At 42.0% G+C, this 19,742-nt stretch overlaps 1 pseudogene; it reads left to right on the top strand.

The window, feature by feature from the left end:
* The first annotated feature begins 2,005 nt into the window (after window positions 1-2,005).
* LOC132224587 (metastasis-associated protein MTA1-like) lies at window positions 2,006-5,054 on the top strand (annotated as a pseudogene).
* The last annotated feature ends 14,688 nt before the right edge of the window (window positions 5,055-19,742 follow it).

A 19,742-nucleotide genomic window follows, 5' to 3' on the forward strand; every position in this document is an offset into this window, starting at 1 on the left:
AAATAAAATAAAATATTTTTTTAAAAGTAGGTAATGTTGAAACAAGACTGAATTTGTGAAACAAGATTGCCAGTGTGTACATAATTGTTACAACTCAAAGATAGATACATGGGGTAAGGAGGTAATATTACTCTCTCTAATTTTGTATATATTAAATTTTCCTGCAATAATAAGTTAAAATACATTAGTATAATATTTGCTCAAGGAAGTTTGGAAGTATATATCAAAAGGCATTTATCATAATAAAATATTCAGATAAGTGTGAAAATATATACAAAAAAGAATGCTCATTCTAGCATTGTTTGTAGTAGTGAAAAAGGAGAAACAATCGAAATATCTACCAAAAAAGAACTGGTTAAATAAATAATACCATGTCCATACAATGAAAGATTATGCATCCATCAACATTTAATCTCTCTCCCTCGATATATATATATATATATATATATATATATATATATATATATATAGATATAGATAGATATATAGATATAGATATAGATATAGATATAGATATAGATATAGATATATATTATATAATAAAAGAGAAACATGCAAATTAACCATCCCTTTGCTATGCTCAAGCCACACCCACAAGCCAATCAGGAGTGAGTATGCAAATTAACCCAACTAAGATGGTGGCAGCCACTGAGCTCGAGTGAGCAGGAGGCTTGGGTTGCCCCTGGTGATGGAGGAAGCCAAGCTTCCTGCATGCCCTAGCCAGCCTGGGCTCTGCTCAAGGCTACAAAGTTTCAATTACAGAAGACAAATAAATCCAAGAAAGAAAAAAAAAAAAAGAAAAAAAGGAGAGGCTGGGAGCTTGGGTCACGGGGGGGGGGGGCGTGGCCAGCCTGAAAACAGCCCTCAGCCCCTCATCCAGGCTGGCCAGACACCCCACTGGGACTCCCCCACCCTGAAGGGGCTGTGGGAAGCCTGAAAACAGTCCTCAGCCCCTCACCCAGGCTGGCCACACCCCCATGAGATGAGGGTCCCCACTGGGGGGCTTGATCAGCCTGCAAATAGCCCTCAGCCCCTCACCCAGGCTAGCCAGGCACCCCAGCGGGACTCCCCACCCTGATCCGGGACACCCTTTAGGGCAAACCAGCCGCCCCCCACCCAGGCACCAGGCCTCTATCCTATATAATAAAAGGGTAATACGCAAATTGACCCTAACAGCAGAATGACTGGGAATGACTGGTCACTATGACACACACTGACCACCAGGGTGTCAGATGCTCAATGCAGGAGCTGCCCTCTGGTGGTCAGTGAGCTCCCACAGGGGGACTTCTGCTCAGCCACAAGCCAGGCTGATGGCTGCCAGTACAGCGGTGGTGGTGGGAGCCTCTCCCGCCTCCTCAGCAGCACTAAGGATGTCCGACTGCATCTTAGGCCTGCTCTCTGCTGGCAAGTGGACATCCCCCGAGGGCTCCCGGGCTGCCAGAGGGATGTCTGATTGCCAGCTTAGGCGCGATCCGCTGATATATATATCCTATTGCATGAAATAGCACAAGACCTGGAACCCTCCCTTCCCCCCCATGCCATGGGACCTCCCTGAGTCCCGGAGTCTTGCCAGTCCTGCTCCACATGGCCAGTGCACTGTGGGATGGCCCCAAGTCTTGGAGTGCCTCCCCGATGCCACACCTCTGGGCTGTGCAGAGTGGCCGCTGGGCCCCACCCCTATGGCGTGCACATGGGGCCATGGAAACCCAAGCAGAAGCTGCATGAAATGGACACAGGGATCCCCATGCACGGGGCCATGGAGATCCTGGAAGAAGCCACACAAAGCAGATGTCGGGACCCCTGTGCCCCCACGGGACCACAGGAAACCTGGCGGAAGCTGCACAGAGTGGCTGCCATTTCTGACCCTGCTGTCCCGCTCCTGCTGTGTGTGCAGCCATCTTATGATGGTGTTATGGCATGAGGTTCAATTTGCATATTGCCTCTTTATTATATAGGATATATATAGCAGTGCCTGCAGCACCGCCCTTTAAACAGCCTGCCCACCATGTTCTGGCCTGCCACCCTGGCCAACAGCTGCCCGACATGGCCCCCCAACATATACAGGGTTGGAGATTACGTCTATTTCTAGAACTCCTCCAGCAACCTTTACCCAATCCAGAGAATTGAGGAGCTCCACAAGGACTGATGGGAAGATGGAGGCCAAGGTGATTTGCTTCTACTGGGGGCCATCTCCAGCACCCTCATTGCTCTGGCCACCATATCAGACAAGCTTGCCAACCTGTCCATCTGCTACAAAATTGGACCAGGGGTCAATGATGGCGAGGAAGGGGAAATCAAGGAGGAGATAGAGAACTAGAGATGCTTTCCCGTGAAGTTCAAGTACCAGGTGCAGGACTGGGAGATGTTCCTTTCAAGAGAGCTGGAGTCGCTGCTTGACACCCACATCAGAAGAGAGAGCAGCATCACTCTCTCTGCTCAGTGAGACTCAGTTTCTCAAGTCCTACCTGGAGTGGAAAGACTTCTTCTACTATCTCATCTAAGACCCGCAGCAGAAGATTCTGCTGGCCGACAAAGGGGAGATTCCTATGGGAAACCAGTACCTGGCTAACATCACCCACCTGGAAGGAGATGAGTACAGTCATGATCAGTCCAAATTTGAGACCAAGGTGTGGGAGACACACAGCTCAGACATAGACAGGAAGATTGACCAGTTGCTGGTGGTGGCCCACTCCTTGGGCAACTTTGAGCAGACCCTTGACTACAGCAGCAGCTCCATCTGATAGCCCAACCTGCACATGAGCGCTGCAGCTGCCTCCCAGGACATCACCCTGTTCCACCCCATGGACATGCTGCACAAGAACTTGTATGACTTTTCCAAGGCCATTTTGGCTCTGGTGTGTAAGGGTGGGCTCATGCTCTGCTGGGATAAAATGGAGGAGTGATCGGTCTCAGAGGCCAGTATCTTCAAGGAGGCCCTGGAGAAATACAGGAAAGATTTCAAGAACATCCACCAAGACTTTTTACCTTGGAAGTCACTCACCAGCATCATCCAGTACTACTGCATGTGGAAGACAGCCAATAGATATGTGCAGCAGAAACATTTGAAAGCAGCTGAAGCTGAGAGTGCATTAAAGCAAGTTTATATCCCCAACTAAAGGGTGTCCCAAAATTCACGCAAGAAGTAATTTTGATAGAAAACACAGGTTTATAATTTAAAATTGTAAAATTTTTATTGATTCTTAAAGTATACAGTATAGGGTTATGTATGCAATATGATATCAGGTAAATGGCCCCCAAGGCTTTGCTGGCACATATGCATTCTTTTGTTGAAATTTTCCATGACCGTTTTGCATAAATGTGGCTGAATTTTGTTGATCACCAAAACGGGAAATTACACGACCAGGAAATGACTCATGCAGTAATTGAATTGTTTCTTGGGCTGAAATTGTCGCATTTGGGGTTCAGAAAATCCACAAGTGATTGTTGAGAAACAAATGCATCCACAATGTGTCACTGTTTGGTGTGGATTTGGGGCTGGAGGCATCATCAGACCACTCTTCCTCGAAAATGCGGCTGCTCAGGCAATAACAGTTAATGGTGCTTGCTATCACGACATGATAATCCAGTTTTTTGTGCCTAAATTGAAAGATATGGATGTGGATGACATGTGGTTTCAACAAGACGGTGCCACATGCCATATAGCTCAAGAAACAATTCAATTACTGCATGAGTCATTTCCTGGTTGTGTAATTTCCCATTTTGGTGATCAGAATTGGCCACCCAGATCATGCGATTTAACGCCGTTGGACTTTTTTCTTTGGGGTTTTTTGAAGTCTAAGGTTTATGCCAACAAGCCCACGACCACCCACTCCTTGAAGGAGGAAATTGAGCGCTGTATCAAAGAAATTCAGCCACATTTATGCAAAACGGTCGTGGAAAATTTCAACAAAAGAGTGTGTATGTGCCAGCAAAGCCGTGGAGGTCATTTACCCGATATGCTATTCCATACATAACCTTTTACTATATACTTTATGAATCAATAAAAAATTTACAATTTTTAATTATAAACCTGTGTTTTCTATCAAAATTACTTCTTGCGTGAATTTTGGGACAACCTTTATAACAAGCCAAATCCAAACCAGATCAACGTCAACAACATCAAGGTGGGTGTGGTGAAGGGCACAGGGGCTGCCAGAGCTGTCACATTACTCAATCTTACCAGTGGTATTTTTGGAGTCCCCCTAACATGCAGCATTGTCCCTGCACATCTATTTGGACATATTGGAAGAAATTCAGTGACTTGAAAATGCCAACCTGGTTAGATGGAAAGAGGCCAGGACCAAACCTCAGTAACATGAGACCCCATGCCATCCCAGCCCCAAGCAACAGGAGCGGCAAGTGCCTTGTGAAGATGAGACAGGCCTTCTACCTGCATACCACCAAGCTCATGTGGCTCTCCCAGCACCTGTGCTGAGGGATCCTGTGCCCATGGCCCACCTCCAGTCATTTCTACCTGTACACCAACAGCTTGGCCATCAAGGCTGGATGCATGGCCAGGCTGCCCAAAGTCGTGCAAAGCCTGAAGCAGAACCACCCCTGCCCCACATCCCCGCCCCCACCCCATCTCCCTGCCCCCACCCCAATCTGACCCGTGAAGAGTGTATCTAGTGTGCGCAGTGGCCTGACCTCCACCAAGTTGCCCCTGTGATCAATAATGGCTTTCCCACCATCCTGGGCAAGAGGAGCTATGAGCAGCACAGCAGGGTGGATGGTGACATGACGAAGCGCCTCTTGATGCCCAGTGGGTGCTTGTGGAGCCATGGACAGACCAGGCATATGGGACCAAGCCTGAACCTCCTGCTTAAGGGCAAGCTGTGCTCTGTCAAAGTGCTCCTGATCCCAGGGGCTCCCTGCCCTGCCCCACGCCCCTCCTCCCCATGTCAAGCAGCTGCGGATGGACTGCATTCATGTCCCTGATGAAGTGTTTTACTTGGTCACTGAGGAAACCCAGAAGATTCATTCCACAGCTGCTCTTGTCCTAGGAGACCAAGAGCACTGCCTGCAGGCCCTGCAATCCCAGGGTCCTGCGCTAGAGACAGCCCTCTCTGCTTCAGTTGCCTCCACCCACGCTGGTAAAAGATGAGCCATAAATCTCATAGAGGGCTAAGCTCCACCACTGCCCCAGGCTATTCGGAAAACCAACCAAGCCCCTGCCTGCTTGCCCACCTGGTTTTAGTAGCGCCCTCCTGTCCTCACGTGCAGAGAAACTATTTCCTTTGCAGCACCTGGAGAAAAAGTGCGCTTTAACTTACACCAGGAATGCCCAGGAGCTGATTTTAGCTTTGTGTTACTTTTTTGTCTGAAGCTTTCACTGCAGGCTCATGTGCCTGCTGCAAGTTTTGTGTTCTGTTGAAGGTGTCTTTTTAAATTTTGTTTTTATTACTTTTTTGGTAGATGAATTTAAGCTCTGTAGCTTACACCTGCTATGCCAGCCAAGCTGCCTGGTGAAGTTGGCCCCTTGTCTTTTCAAATAAGTTTAATATTTAAAAAAGAAGAAAAAAACTCATAAAAAGAAAAAAAAGATAATTCAGTAATTAAAATCCTGTTTATAATTCTAAAAACAACCTGAAATAGCTTCACTGTCCACCAAATGGACACTGACTATAAACAATGAAATAGTAATTGTTATTAAAAAGTCAGAGATAAGGCAAACATTCTAATAAAACATAGGCAGACAACTTAATAGGTATTTCAAAAAGGAAAATTATAAATGACCAATAAGCCCATGGAAAAATCATCAATGTCACTAATCATCTGAAAATATAAATTAAAACCCCAATGACATATATTTACCCACTTAACTAAAATGCCTAAAATTAAAAAGACTGAAACTGCTAAATTTTGGCAAATATGTGTAAAAACTGGAAATGGAAAATAGTATGGCAACATCTTATAAAGTTAAGCATACTACCCAGCAATTCCACCCCTTGTCATTTACCAAAGGAAATGAAAAGTTATGTCCACACAACAACCATATATAAATGTTCAAAGCAGCATTATTCATATAGCCCAAAAGTGAAAGCTACCCAAATGAACCTCAGTTGGTGAATAGATAATAATATTTTATGATATATTCATACCATAAAATACTACATAAATGAAATTATAAAAGGCAAAACTAGTGACAGAAAACAAATCAAGGGGGACCTGGAGTGGAGATGGGGAGGAATGCAGCTGAACTGGATGTAGAAGTGAAAAGGTCACCTGAAACTTCTTAGGGCGGAGAAATTTTTTAGCTTAATCATGCTAGTTACATTGCATACAATTACCAAAATTTACCAAGTTATGCAGTTAAAATTGGTGAGTTGTATTGTAGATAAATAGCAACTTAATGAACCATAAAAGAATACAAAAGAAAGCAAAAGTTAGAAGTAATGTCCCACCTGTTGCTGGTGTGTGTGACTGGTCCTTTCGCAGTGGCATGAGGAAAGAATTCCAAACGCACATGCATGGAGAAGTTTAAATGTGATGGTAAGATTTTATTGTGAATTAAGAGGAATTAATACATCCTTGGGGATCTAGAGGGCGGGTGGGCAGGCTCTAGAAGCACTACAGTGAGGCTTCTGTTAATTCTTCATATATCTTCTTGGTTTAGGCAAAGGACAAAGAACTATTTAAATTATCCAAACCAAACTTCTAACTCTTTCCAGGCTTGGATGGAGCCCTACTCCCAGTAAATTCTATTGGGACTTCATGCCCTCTATCCAACCCAGTTACCTTTCTGATTATTCCCACGCAAGGCCCTGCCCCTCTGTTTCATCACCTTGACTCCCACTGTGAATGTCCAAAAGTTTTATTACATCATCTAGTTCTTATTGTGCATGCCCTGGGCAGAGGAATTCCTTACCCCCACCTCCAGTACTGGGCTTTTAGGATTTCTAAGGTTTCCTGTCCAGTTCTGGGACCAGTGACAGCCCCCTGAGAGTGTGCTAATGGGTCTGTTTACCAGTTAGCTAGATGGAAATTCTGTTCTGTTACTTGTTCCCACTTTCCAGTTTATAAAAATTATTTAATTCTCTTTTGCTTTCTTCCGTATATTAATAAGTCTGCTTATACTGACACAATTTCTTGCCCCTAGTGGGGATTAAGAAAAATCACAGGATAAATCCTGTGTCCCTTTATGATTCAGGATGTGAAGGAAAATCCCTCCACTGGTCCTTCTTTCCCCCAGCATCAAAACCTTCTAGTGAAGTTATGTGTTATTTTTGGCTAAAAGCAATTTTTTTAAAGGATGATTTTTCTAAACATATGGCCCTCTCTGAGCTTGGAGCAGGCAGACTTGTTTTACAGGATGGGAAAAAAAGAACTTCGGAATTTATGAAAAATATAAGTCAACCTGGTGGTTCACTATAAAACTGGAAGGAGTCCAAGGATATTTCAGCTAAATAATTAGATTAAAAATGTGGTTATTTGACCTGATAGAACAAATCAAAGTCACTTGATGTTAACTCCATAAGATAACAGCCTACTGATTATTGACAAAATATCTTGCAAGGATGCAGATCAAAGGGGGTTATTTCTAGATGTAATCCATCAAAACAATCTTCATACCGCTATGATATCTTATCAATAGTATGTTTTAGCATTGCAACTATTCTAGGTAGTAAGACATCACGGAAAGAAGACAGTGGAAAAACAAGTTCCTTCAAAAGCAGCAACTTTGGAGACTAAAGATGAACTTCTAATTGAAAAAGTTCTTGGACTAGAGTATCTCCAAAGGTTGCAAAACAGATGTCTGGGACTATCAAATTTTTGACAGTCACGGCAATAACGCCAATTTGGATTGTTAGACATTAAAGTGTTTTAGCTTTGAATAAAGATTATTCAAAAGGGAATGATATATTACCCGATCTCAGTAGTAAACAGACCCCCATCCCCACATGGAAAATAGTATTGAAAAACCATGAAGAGAAACAGCAGAGTCCGAAACATGCTGAAGAGAAAACCTAAGGCCTTAGTGGTCCACATTTTTTTTTTTATGGTAGCAAGAAAAGAACTCTTTTGAAAAATCTAACCTGCATACAACTAGTATTTCAAGTCAGACACCTTTGATCATCCTTCCATGAAACTTGGTTAGTTTCACTCTCAGCCAGCCCCTTCCTGCGTTTAAAAACAAAACAAAAATGTAACCAGGATCACAATGACTGGAATAAACAAGGTGGCCCTTTCCACTCACTTAACAGCAACAAATCCAAGGTCAGTTTTGGAAATACCAGCTGTGTGAATGCTATTTTACAGTGTTTGCTTCATTTTAGGTATGTTCTAATTAATGATTTACTTCAGCAAGGTACTTCATGGAAGAAAATCCCGCTCAGTGCTCTTATCAGGCTTGTGCACTCCTGCTTATTAAGAAGGATGTCTGTGGGTCTAAGAAAGGTTTACTCCAGAAGCTTAAACATACCATTTCAGCTACTGCCAGAGAGTTCTGAGTATATGCAGAATAATACTTAAAAATTTATGCTTTTATTATGGAAATTTTCAAAATTTATAAAAGTAGAGCCAAGATTACAATGATCCACCACACATCTAACACACAGTTTCAACATCTATCAACTCTTGTTCATTTTTGTTACATCTATGCTCCCCTTTTCCTTTTTATGAATTATTTAATGCAAATCCTAGATATTGCATCAATTATCTATGAATACTTTGATGCTCATAAGTTTTTTTATCCCGTTCTTGGAACAACTTAGAGATGACACAAGAAAAAGAAATAAAACTGAAAGATTAAACCCAGAATTTGACAATTTATCAGATTTTTTTCATTACCATTACCACTAATTTGGAAGTTGAAGTTCAGAACTATAAAATATGTAAAGCGAGTTCAGCAATCTATCACCCCCAACTAAAACAATTTAATGACCTCTCCCTGACATTCCCCAAAGGAAAAAAAAAACAAAAGGAAAACACTGCCTCAGAGGTGAATGTAAGGTCCTCTGAATCTTTTCTTTGGGGCAAAGGAACTAGAATATTACTAATAGAAGTACATTGAAAAGTGCTTTTTTCATGTATAAATATAACTGACTATTCAGAGTTCTTATTTTTCATCTAAAAATATTATAGCTTAAAGGTGGTGCTCTCACTTTACAGGGTCTGACCAGAAAGTCACAATTTCAAGACATCTGACTCTTAACGTGTCATTGCGTTGAAAATATAAAGCTGTCCTTTACCCTTAGGAGTGCACACACTTCATTTTCTTGAATCACTGAAAGCCTTTCACAAGGTGAATTGCCTTCACTGTAATCCTTTTAAACAATTGAGGAAAACTAACTTCAAATCCCGAGTTTCGTGGTTTTGTGAATTGATCCAATGAGTACAAATGAGTTTACTAAAAACCATGTGGTCCTTAGCCAGTGTCTGTGTGAAATGTTAAACAGTGCAAACCTGGGAAAATATTTAAATATGGTAAAGTTTGACAAAGTGACCTTAGAAAACACAGGACTAAAGGCAATAAGCAAGGATGAACAAGTAGTAGCTGTTTTGAGAGAGAGAGAGAGAGAGAGAGAGAGAGAGAGAGAGAGAGAGAGAGAGATCTCACTGGGCTGAGGAGATGATGATGAACCTGCTAGCAGCCCAGATACAGGATTTATAGAGGCATATTTTCAAGTTATACCTGGTAATCTGGAACCCATGGGACTGAGAAACCCCAAGCAGTCAATGAGCCAGGTCCTGACAGTTTGAGTGAAATAAAGATTTTGATAAGGATAAAACAATAAAGAGCATCAGGAACAAGTTGACTGGAACCAGGAAAAAGTCTTAGAGCAAAATTCAATAGGCTAAACACTTCAGGAAACACTTGGACCAAAGCTCTCAGACATAAGAAAGATGATGATATGAAAATTGCTACAGAATGTGTCTACAGATTTGCTCAACAACTCTTTTCTGTCTGGGGTTATGAGAGCCCTGGATATTTATCAATAGATGTAGTACATAAAACTGAAGACGAGAATCAGAAATAAACATCTCAAACTAGATGTTTTCCTTATTCCGGTTGGCTTCTCAGTGCTGTCTGCCATTGATTCTTCTTTTTTAAGTCATTACACCAGTGATGCATATAACATTTAAAGGTAGACATGGTTCAATTATAATAACCTAGAAGTATCTAACATTCAAGAGGGCTCAATGCAGAGTAATTGAGATTAGAGTGGTTATACTTTCTTCTTCATGCAATGAAAGATTTATTTGATGAAAATAAAATGATTAATCACTTATAAAGTAAGTGGGTAGGTCAAATCATTAGGCCTAGTGACTAACAAAAATCCAGGGTTTATGTGTGTACTGAAATTTCTCTCTTATTCCCCCCCCCCCGCCAACAAACACACATTTCCTCCATCTGAGAATTTTAATTTTGACCTAATATAGAAATAATAAACAGATCAGCTGTGTAGAAATAAAACTGAAAGCAACAAGTGAACAAATAAGAAAAAACAAGCAAATAAAAACTCATAGACACAAATAACAGTATGTTGGTTACCAGAGGGAAGAGGTAAAGGGAAAGGGGGGGTGTCAAATATATGGTATCAAAAGATGATTTACCTTTGGTTGATGGGCACACAATACAATATATAGATCATATATCATAGAAATGTACACATGAAACCTATATAATCTTATTAACCAATTTAACCCAAAAAATTGAATTTAAAAAGTACAATTGTGGCCACCCTTTATTTATTGCTCACACTTATAACTGATCTCCTTCCCTCCTACTTGTCAAGAGTAGCATGTTCTACATTCTGGGACTGTGTGGGTGTATGTAGGTTTAAATGTGGGTCTGGGTGAATGAATAGATACATAGATAGCTAGAAAGTTATATGGATGATTGATGGATGGATAGATAGATAGATAGATAGATAGATAGATAATTAAAGCATAAACTAAATGAGTTAGGAATATTCACCGTCAAAGAGAGTAAATGAAAGATAAAATCCACTCATTAAGAAAATGCTTGAAGACTCACAATCATTTGCCTTTTGTCTTTATGTTTCTCTAACATTTTATGTACTATATAATTATTTTTATAATTTTCCTGTGTGTTTCTCATTAATAGTTTACTAGCTACAACACTCTTTATGTTACACTAGTGGCCTGGTGCACAAAATTCACGCGGAGGAGGGGGTGTCCCTCAGCCCGGCCTGCACCTTCTCCAACCTGGGACCCCTCAAAGGGTCCTAAACTGGCAGTCGGACATCCCTCTCACAATCTGGGACTGCTGGTTCCTAACCACTCACCTGCCTGCCTGCCTAATTTCCCCTAACAACTCTGCCTGCCATCCTGCTCACCCCCAACTGCCCACTGCCGCCGGCCTGTTTGCTCCCAAAGCCCCCCCCCCCAGCCAGCGTGATCACCCCCAACTGCCCGCCATGCCAGTGTGCTCGCCCCCAACTCCCCCTCTGCTGGCCTGCTCACACCAAATTGCCCCCCACTGTCTTGATCACCTCCAACTGACCCCCACTGATGGCCAGCTCTCCCCCAACTGGCCCGCCTGCGGGTCTGCTTACCCCCAACAGCCCCATCCCCCATCAGCCTGATCACCCACAACTGCCCTCCCCTCTTGGCCTCTAACCACCTCTACCTCAGCCTGGCCACCATGGCTTTGTCCAGAAGAACATCTGGAAGGTCTCTGTCTAATTTGCATATTACCCTTTTATTATATAGGATAGAAGCCTGGTGCGTGGGTGGGGGCCAGCTAGTTTGCCCTGAAGGGTGTCCCATATCAGGGTGGGGGTCCCACTGGGGTGCCTGGCCAGCCTGGGTGAGAGGCTGAGGTCTTTTTCAGGCTGGCCATGCCCCCCGGCAACCCAAGCTCCCAGCCTCTCCTTTTCTTCTTCTTTTTTGTTTTTTGTAGCGCCTCCTTGAGCGGAGGCCAGGGTGGGATGGAAGCAGGTGTCTGGGATTTATTTATCTTCTACTAGAGGCCCAGTGTACAAAAATTTGTGCACTCGGGGGGGACCCTCAGCCCAGCCTGTGCCCTCTCGCAGCCTGGGGCCCCTCAGGGGTTGAGCACCTGCTGGTTTAGGCCCGCTCCCTGGGGAATTGGGCCTAAGCTGGCAGTCAGACATCCCTCTGGCAGGCCAGGAGCCCTTGGGGGATGTCCACTTGCCAGCAGGGAGCAGGCCTAAGCTTCAGTTGGACATCCTTAGCACTGCTGAGGAGGCGAGAGAGGCTCCCACCACTGCTGTAATGGCAGCCGTCAGCCTGGCTTGTGGCTGAGTAGAGCCCTCCGGTGGGAGCGCACTGACCACCTGGAGGCAACTCTTGCATTGAGCACCTGCCGCCTGGTGGTCAGTGTGTGTCATAGTGACCAGTCATTCCCAGTCGTTCTGCTGTTAGGGTCAATTTGCATATTACCCTTTTATTATATAGGAGTTCCTGGCCAGCCTGGGTGAGTGGCTGATGGCTGTTTGCAGGCTGGCCACAGCCCCTTCAGTGTGGGGGTCCCCACTGGGGTGCCTAGCCATCCTGGGTGAGGGGCTGAGGGCCATTTGCAGGCTTGCCACAGTCTCTTCGGGGTGGGGGGGGGCCCTGCTGGGGTGCCTGGCCAGTCTGGGTGAGTGGCTGATGGCAGTTTTCAGGCTGGCCAGAGCCCCTTCAGGGTGGGGGTCCCCACTGGGTTGCCTGGCTGCCTGGGTGAGGGGCTGATGGCTATTTGCAGGCTGGCCAAGCCCCCCAGCAGGGACCCTTACCCCATGAGGGTGTGGCCACCCTGGGTGAGGAGCAGATGGCTGTTTGCAGGCTGGCCACCACAGCCCCTTCAGTGTGAGGGTCCCCACTGGGGTGCCTGGCCATCCTGGGTGAGGGGCTGAGGGCCGTTTGCAGGCTGGCCACAGCCCCTTCATGGTGGGGGATCCTGCTGGGGTGCCTAGCCAGTCTGGGTGAAGGGCTGAGGGGCGTTTTCAGGCTGGCTTAGCCCCCCAACGGGGACCCTCCCCCCATGAGGGTGTGGCCAGCCTGGGTGAGGGGCTGATGGCTGTTTGCAGGCTGGCCACAACCCCCAGCCACCCAAGCTCCCAGTAGAGGCTAGCTGGAAGCAGGTATTGGGGATTTATTTGTCTTCTATAATTGAAACTTTGTTGCCATGAGTGGAGGCCACAGCTGGCTCAGGGCCAGCAGGAAGCTTGGCTTCCTCCATTGCCGAGGCAACCCAAGCCTCCTGCTTGCTTCAGCTCCATGGCCTCCGCCATCTTAGTTGGGTTAATTTGCATACTTGCTCCTGATTGGCTGGTGGGTAGAGGAGTGATGGTTAATTTGCATCTTTCTCTTTTATTAGTGTAGATTAATGGCAGTTTGACCTAACAACAGATAATTTTCAGTTACTTAAATAGTTTATTTTTTCATGAGTTTTTAAGTCTTTTTTTGCTTATATATAATTCAAGAGAATGAATATTGGTATATTATGAGGGTGAGGAAAGACTATAAGGAACATATATATGTGTGCTGATAGAAAAGTATATCCAAGTTATTAATATTATTATTAACTTTTAAAAGTTAAATACAAAAGTAGTAGGTTTGCCATTATATTATCCTCATGAATGACATATGCTTGTATGTTTGTGTATATGCTGGTATATGTATAATTTATATATATATATATATTTCATTGATTTCTTACAGAGAGGAAGGGAGAGGGATAGAGAGTTAGAAACATCGATGAGAGAGAAACATCGATCAGCTGCCTCTTGCACACCCCCCACTGGGGATGTGCCTGCAACCAAGGTACATGCCCTTGAGTGGACTCGAACCCGGGACCCTTCAGTCCTCAAGCTGATGCTCTATCCATTGAGCCAAACCTGTCAGGGCTAATATATATTTTTAAAGAATGTGTTTAAAAATATTAATGGCTATATGTGAAGGATCAGCCTAAGTAGACTTCTAATTTTTATTTTAGGTCTTACTATATTATTTAAAATTTTAATTATATGTATATATGACTTATGTTTTTAAATTAAAAGACCCCAAACTGTTTCAGAACAATATGAATAGGATGATGCCTTTTTGAAGGGGCGAGGAGGAAAAGTGACTATATTTTCACTGGAGGCTCAGTGCACGGATTCATGCACCAAGGGGGTCCCTCGAGCTGGCCTGTAGGGATCAGTGTACCTCCATACCGCCACATCCCTACCTTACCCACCAGCTCATCGGGCTCCAGCCCACTGTCTGTGTTGATGCTGCACAACACAAAGTAGTGTGAAAAGCAGCAGGCAGCCAGGGAAAGGCTCAAGGCTAGCCCAGGCTGGGCACCGCCCCACTCCCACTCATCTAGCCTTGCTGTGCCTGCCACCGCTTTTCGTGCAGGGGGAGTGTCCACTGGAGAGACTTGCAGTGCAGCAGCTGTGCTCGTCAGCTGACAGCCTGGTGTCTGGCTCCTGTCTGTCAGCTGAGCAGAGCTCCTGCTGTGGGAGCACACTGAGCACCAGGGGGCAGCTTCTGCATTGAGTGTCTGCCCCCTGGTAGTCAGTGCGCGTCATAGCTACCGGCCAGTCATCCGGTTGTCCAGTCATCTGTTCGCTTAGGCTTTTATCTATATAGATAAGAAAATGCCTGGAAATATATTTTTCAATATGAAAGCAGCAGTCATCTTCTGGTAGAGACTATTTGTGCAATTTTAAATTAATATTTTCTTATTTACAATTTCTATTTTCTATAGTTTTGTGTTGAATATATGTTACTTGTGTGTAAAATAATTTAGCAAAACATGATTTGAATTTTATCCATACTATGATGATTGGATTATGCTCAAAGAACTCCCATTTTTATTTAAAATGTTACTTGTAATTCTAAGTTAATATTGCTTGTATCAGAATTACCTGACTACAGGTAAACATAAACAACAATCTGATTGCTACAGAAGTATTTAGAAAGAGATAGATTGTATCCCTCGTTGGCCATATCTTCTACCCCTAGTACAGTACATAGCAGGAAGGAGGGTGGGAGGGTTTTGGATTTATCTCCTAAATAGCAGTGGTTTTAAATAGGACATATTATAGATGAAGTGGACAATGTTCTAATCCAAAATTTGATTGTGAAAAAGACATAAAGGTTGACTAATAGCTTATGAGTTATTACCTCATATATTAGAGTTGAACACTAGTTATGTCTCAATATCAACAGTCACAACTGATTTTTCACTTCCCAAGATATATATTTTAGTTATGACAGAAATAATCTTCCAAATGTAAGATGAGGCACAAAGATCAGAAACACATATGAAGAAACCTGTTCAAACATTATCATGAGCCTACATTACCAAAAGGCTGCATGACTTGTAGATTATCAAGGATTAGGTGATCACCTCTTTTGCATAATAATTAGTGCTACTTTCTTGCCTCACATGCCTCTTTGGCCTCTAAAATTATTCTAAAATAATGAGCCTGAGAGAAATAAAAAAAGGAAAATTGAGACAGTCAGTTCTGTATTCTTTCACTAATTGTGGTAATTTTTGCTGAATGTGTAAGTTGAAAATAGTGTTTAAAAACAAGAGTTGGAATAGATTATTCATGGATTTCACCCATCAATGTTCTTTTCCTCCAAAGTATTAAAAGTTGAAAAATTAATTTAGAGCCACAAAATTTTAATCTGTTTTGGGTTTTGTATCTTTTATGACACATTCCCAAACCACTTATATTAAAAGACATTGTGAAAGAAGTAACCAGGAGTCCAATCTCTGAAGTGAACATTGAATGGATATTTAATGCTCAGAATTACCTAGATTTGATATCAATTTCCATTGTTCCCAATATTCCAGAGAAACCAACATGAAAGGTTTACTTGGTCTTTTGATGAAAATCAGTGCTTGCTCATATTGGAATATTGAATGGCGGGATTTAGATAATGAGGGGAATACTGAGAAAAAGTGATAGGCCTGAGGTTTGCTTATTGAGCTGTTGGATATTCTCAGGATGTGTTCCAATTACTTTCTAGCAATCTTTTGCCTTTCTGATAAAATAGACCTCAAAGTGAAGGCCATATCAAGAGATAAAGAAGTACACTTCATAATACTAAAGGGATTGATACAACAAGAGTATATAACTCTGGTAAACATGTATGTACCCAATACAGGAGCACCCAAATACAAAAAAAAAATTCTGGGAAATATCAAGGGAGAGATCTACAGCAATATGATCATAGTAGGGGACTTTAACAACCCACTGACAATACTGGATAAATACTCTAGACAAAAAATTAGCAAATAAACAGCAATCACAAATGACTCACCAGATCAAATGGACTTAATAGACATCTTCAGAACATTCTACCCCAAAGCTACAGAATAGACATTCTTCTTAAGTTCACAAGGGACATTTTCAAAGATAGACTACATATTGGAACACAAAGTCTATTCAAATTCAAGAAGAATGAAACCATATCAAGCATCTTCTCAGATCACAATGGCATAAAATTAGAAATAAACTACAATAAAAATAATCACAAAAATGCAAACACTTCGAGGCTGAATAGCATGCTATTAAACAGTAAATGGGGTACCAAAGGGATGAAAGAAGAAATAAAAAATGTCCTGGAAACAAATGACAATGAAAACAAAACAATCCAAAATCTATGGGACAGAGTGAAAGCAGTCCTGAGAGGGAAGTTCATAGCATTACAGGCCTACCTCAAAAAACAAGGAAAACTGATAATAAACCATCTAACTCTGCAACTTGAAGATTTAGAAAGAGAGCAGCAAGAAAAGCCCAGAGTGAACAGAAGGAAGGAAATAATAAAGATCAGAGAGGAAGTAAATTACATAGAAAAAACAAACAAACAAAATAATACAAAAGATCAATGAAACCAAGGTTGAGAATTTGAAAGGATAAACAAGGTAGATGAACTTATAGCCAGGCTCACCAAAAAGGAAAGAGAGAGGACCCATATAAATAAAATCAGAAATGAAAAAGGCAAAATAACAACACACCCCACAGAAATACAAAGGATTATTAAAAAAATACTATGAACAACTCTATTCCAACAAAATGGTCAACCTAGAAGAAATGGACATATTCCTAGAAAAATATGTCCTTCCAAAACTCAATCAGGAAGAATAAAAAAAATCTGAATAGGCCAATAACTGTGGAGGAAATTGAAGCAATAATAATAATAATAATAATAAACTTCCATCAAACAAAATCCCTGGACCAGATGGCTTCACAGGGGAGTTTTATCAAACATTCAAAGAAGAAATAAAACCCATCCTCCTCAGACTATTCCAAAAAATTCAAGAGGAAGGAACACTTCCAAGCTCTTTCTATCAAGCCAGCATTACCCAAATCTCAAAAACAAATGAAGACAATACAAAGAAAGAAAATTACAGGCCAATATCCCCATGAACATAGATGCTAAAATCATCAACAAAATCTAGCAAATCTGATCCAGCATTACATTAGAAAGATCATACACCATGACCAAGTAGGATTTATCCTGGGGATGCAAGGATGGTACAATATCTGCAAATCAATAAATGTGATACACCACATAAACAAATTGAGAGATAAAAACCATATAATCATATCCATTGATATAGAAAAAGCATTTTACAAAATCCAACACCCTTTCTTGATAAAAACTCTCAGCAGAGTGGGAATAGAAGGATCATACAGCAACATAATAAAAGCCATATATGAAAAACCTACAGCCAACATCATACTCAATGGGAAAAAACTAAACTCTTTTCCCCTAAGAACAGGAACAAGACAGGAATGCCCACTTTCACCACTCCTGTTCGACATAGTACTGGAAGTATTAGCCATTGCAATTAGACAAGAAGAAGAAATAAAAGGCATCTGAATTGGAAAAGAAGAAATAAAATGGTCATTATTTGCAGATGACATGATGTTATACATAAAAAACCCTTAAGACTCCATCAAAAAACTACTATACTTAATAAATGAATTTGGCAATGTAGCAGGATAAAAAATTAACACCCAGAAATCTATGGCATTTTTATCCTACAACTAGAGGCCCAGTGCATGAATTCATGCACCAGTGGAGTCCCTTGGCCTGGCCTGCGGGATCGGGCTGAAACCAGCTCTTTGACATTCCATGAGGGGTCCCAGATTGCAAGTGGGCACAGGCCAGGCAGAGGGACCCCACCAGTGCATGATTGGTGCCAGGGAGCTACAGGGGAAGTTTGCCAGCCAGGGAGAGGCTGCGGGATGGCTCCAGGGCATTTCTGGCTCCTCCTGTTCAGTCAAAATCAGCTGGACCCCAGCAGCAATTTAACCTACTGGTTGGAGTGTCTGCCCACTAGTGGTTAGTGCACATGATAGCAACTGGTTGATCATTCAACTGTCTGCCCCCTGGTGGTCAGTACACTTCATAGTGAGTGGTTGAGCAGTCTTAGCATATCATTAGCATATTATGCTTTGATTGGTTGAACAGATGACCAGACAACCAGACACTTAGCATATGAGGCTTTTATTATACTAGTACTTCGGTGCACAAAATTCATGCACATTAAAAGGAAATTAATTGCCCTAACCGGTTTGGCTCAGTGGATAGAGCATCGGCCTTTGGACTCGAGGCTCCCGGGTTCGATTCCAGTCAAGGACATGTACCTTGGTTGTGGACACATCCCCAGTGGGGAGTGTGCAGGGAGCAGCTGATCAATGTTTCTCTCTCATCGATGTTTCTAACTCTCTATCCCTCTCCCTTCCTCTCTGTAAAAAATCAATAAAATATATATATATTTTTAAAAAGGGGAATTAATTAGCAGAGATATTTTAATATTGCTAATTGCCCTTTCTCTATAATAGAAGTGTGAGAGATGAAAGGAAATTAGTAAAATGTATATGAAAATAATATATACATTTATTAATAAATAAACAGTAACAAAAGGATATAACAACAACAGAGGCATGATTTAAACACGACAAAAACATGATATGAAAACAACAAAAACATGATATAAAAACAACAGTGATGCAAACAATGACTGATAAAGTGATTAAAGTTATTCTAATATCTCCCTGTATACCACATTAAGAGTGAAAACACTTTCGGAGTGCTTGACTAATTTCCCTTGTGATGAAGTACTTAGAACTTTAACTGTAACATCACATGCTCTTCAAACTCAAGAGAAAGCAACATATAACTGACCATGTGTGAAAACGGGTTCAGGTAGGAATATGCCTACTTTGTCTAGAGTTTGTCCTTGTGATTTATTAATAGTCCTCACAAATGCTGGCATCACGGGAAACCGTCGTCGAATCAATTTAAATGAGAGGCCAGAGTTAGATGGGGATGAATTAATTCTTGGAATCAGAATAGCCTTTCCCTCTGCAGATCCTGTTAATACTTCAGCTTTGATAATGTTAGGTCGTAATCTTTTAATAATAAATCTGGTACCATTACAAAGACCCCACTTACTATTGAGATTTCTCAATAGCATGATGATTACACCCACTTTCAATTTTAATTTATGACACGGCATTCCCGAAGGAGTAATACTACTAAGAAATTTGATGGGAAAATTTTCCTTTTCAGCATCATCTGTGGAATCAATGTAATCATCACTCAAATGTGTGTGAAAATCTCCATCGAGTATATCCAAATTTTCCTCATTTAATTTTTGAACCTGCTCATTTTTTGGACAAAGAATTGCACATTTAGATATATTTTTAATATTATCTATAGCAGTGGTTCTCAAACTTGGCTGCACATTAGAATCACCTGGGAATCTTTTTAAAATCCTGATTCCTGGGCCTCATCCTCCGAAAATTGTTTCT

Source organism: Myotis daubentonii, chromosome X, assembly GCF_963259705.1.
Source record: "Myotis daubentonii chromosome X, mMyoDau2.1, whole genome shotgun sequence".
NCBI lineage: Eukaryota > Metazoa > Chordata > Mammalia > Chiroptera > Vespertilionidae > Myotis > Myotis daubentonii.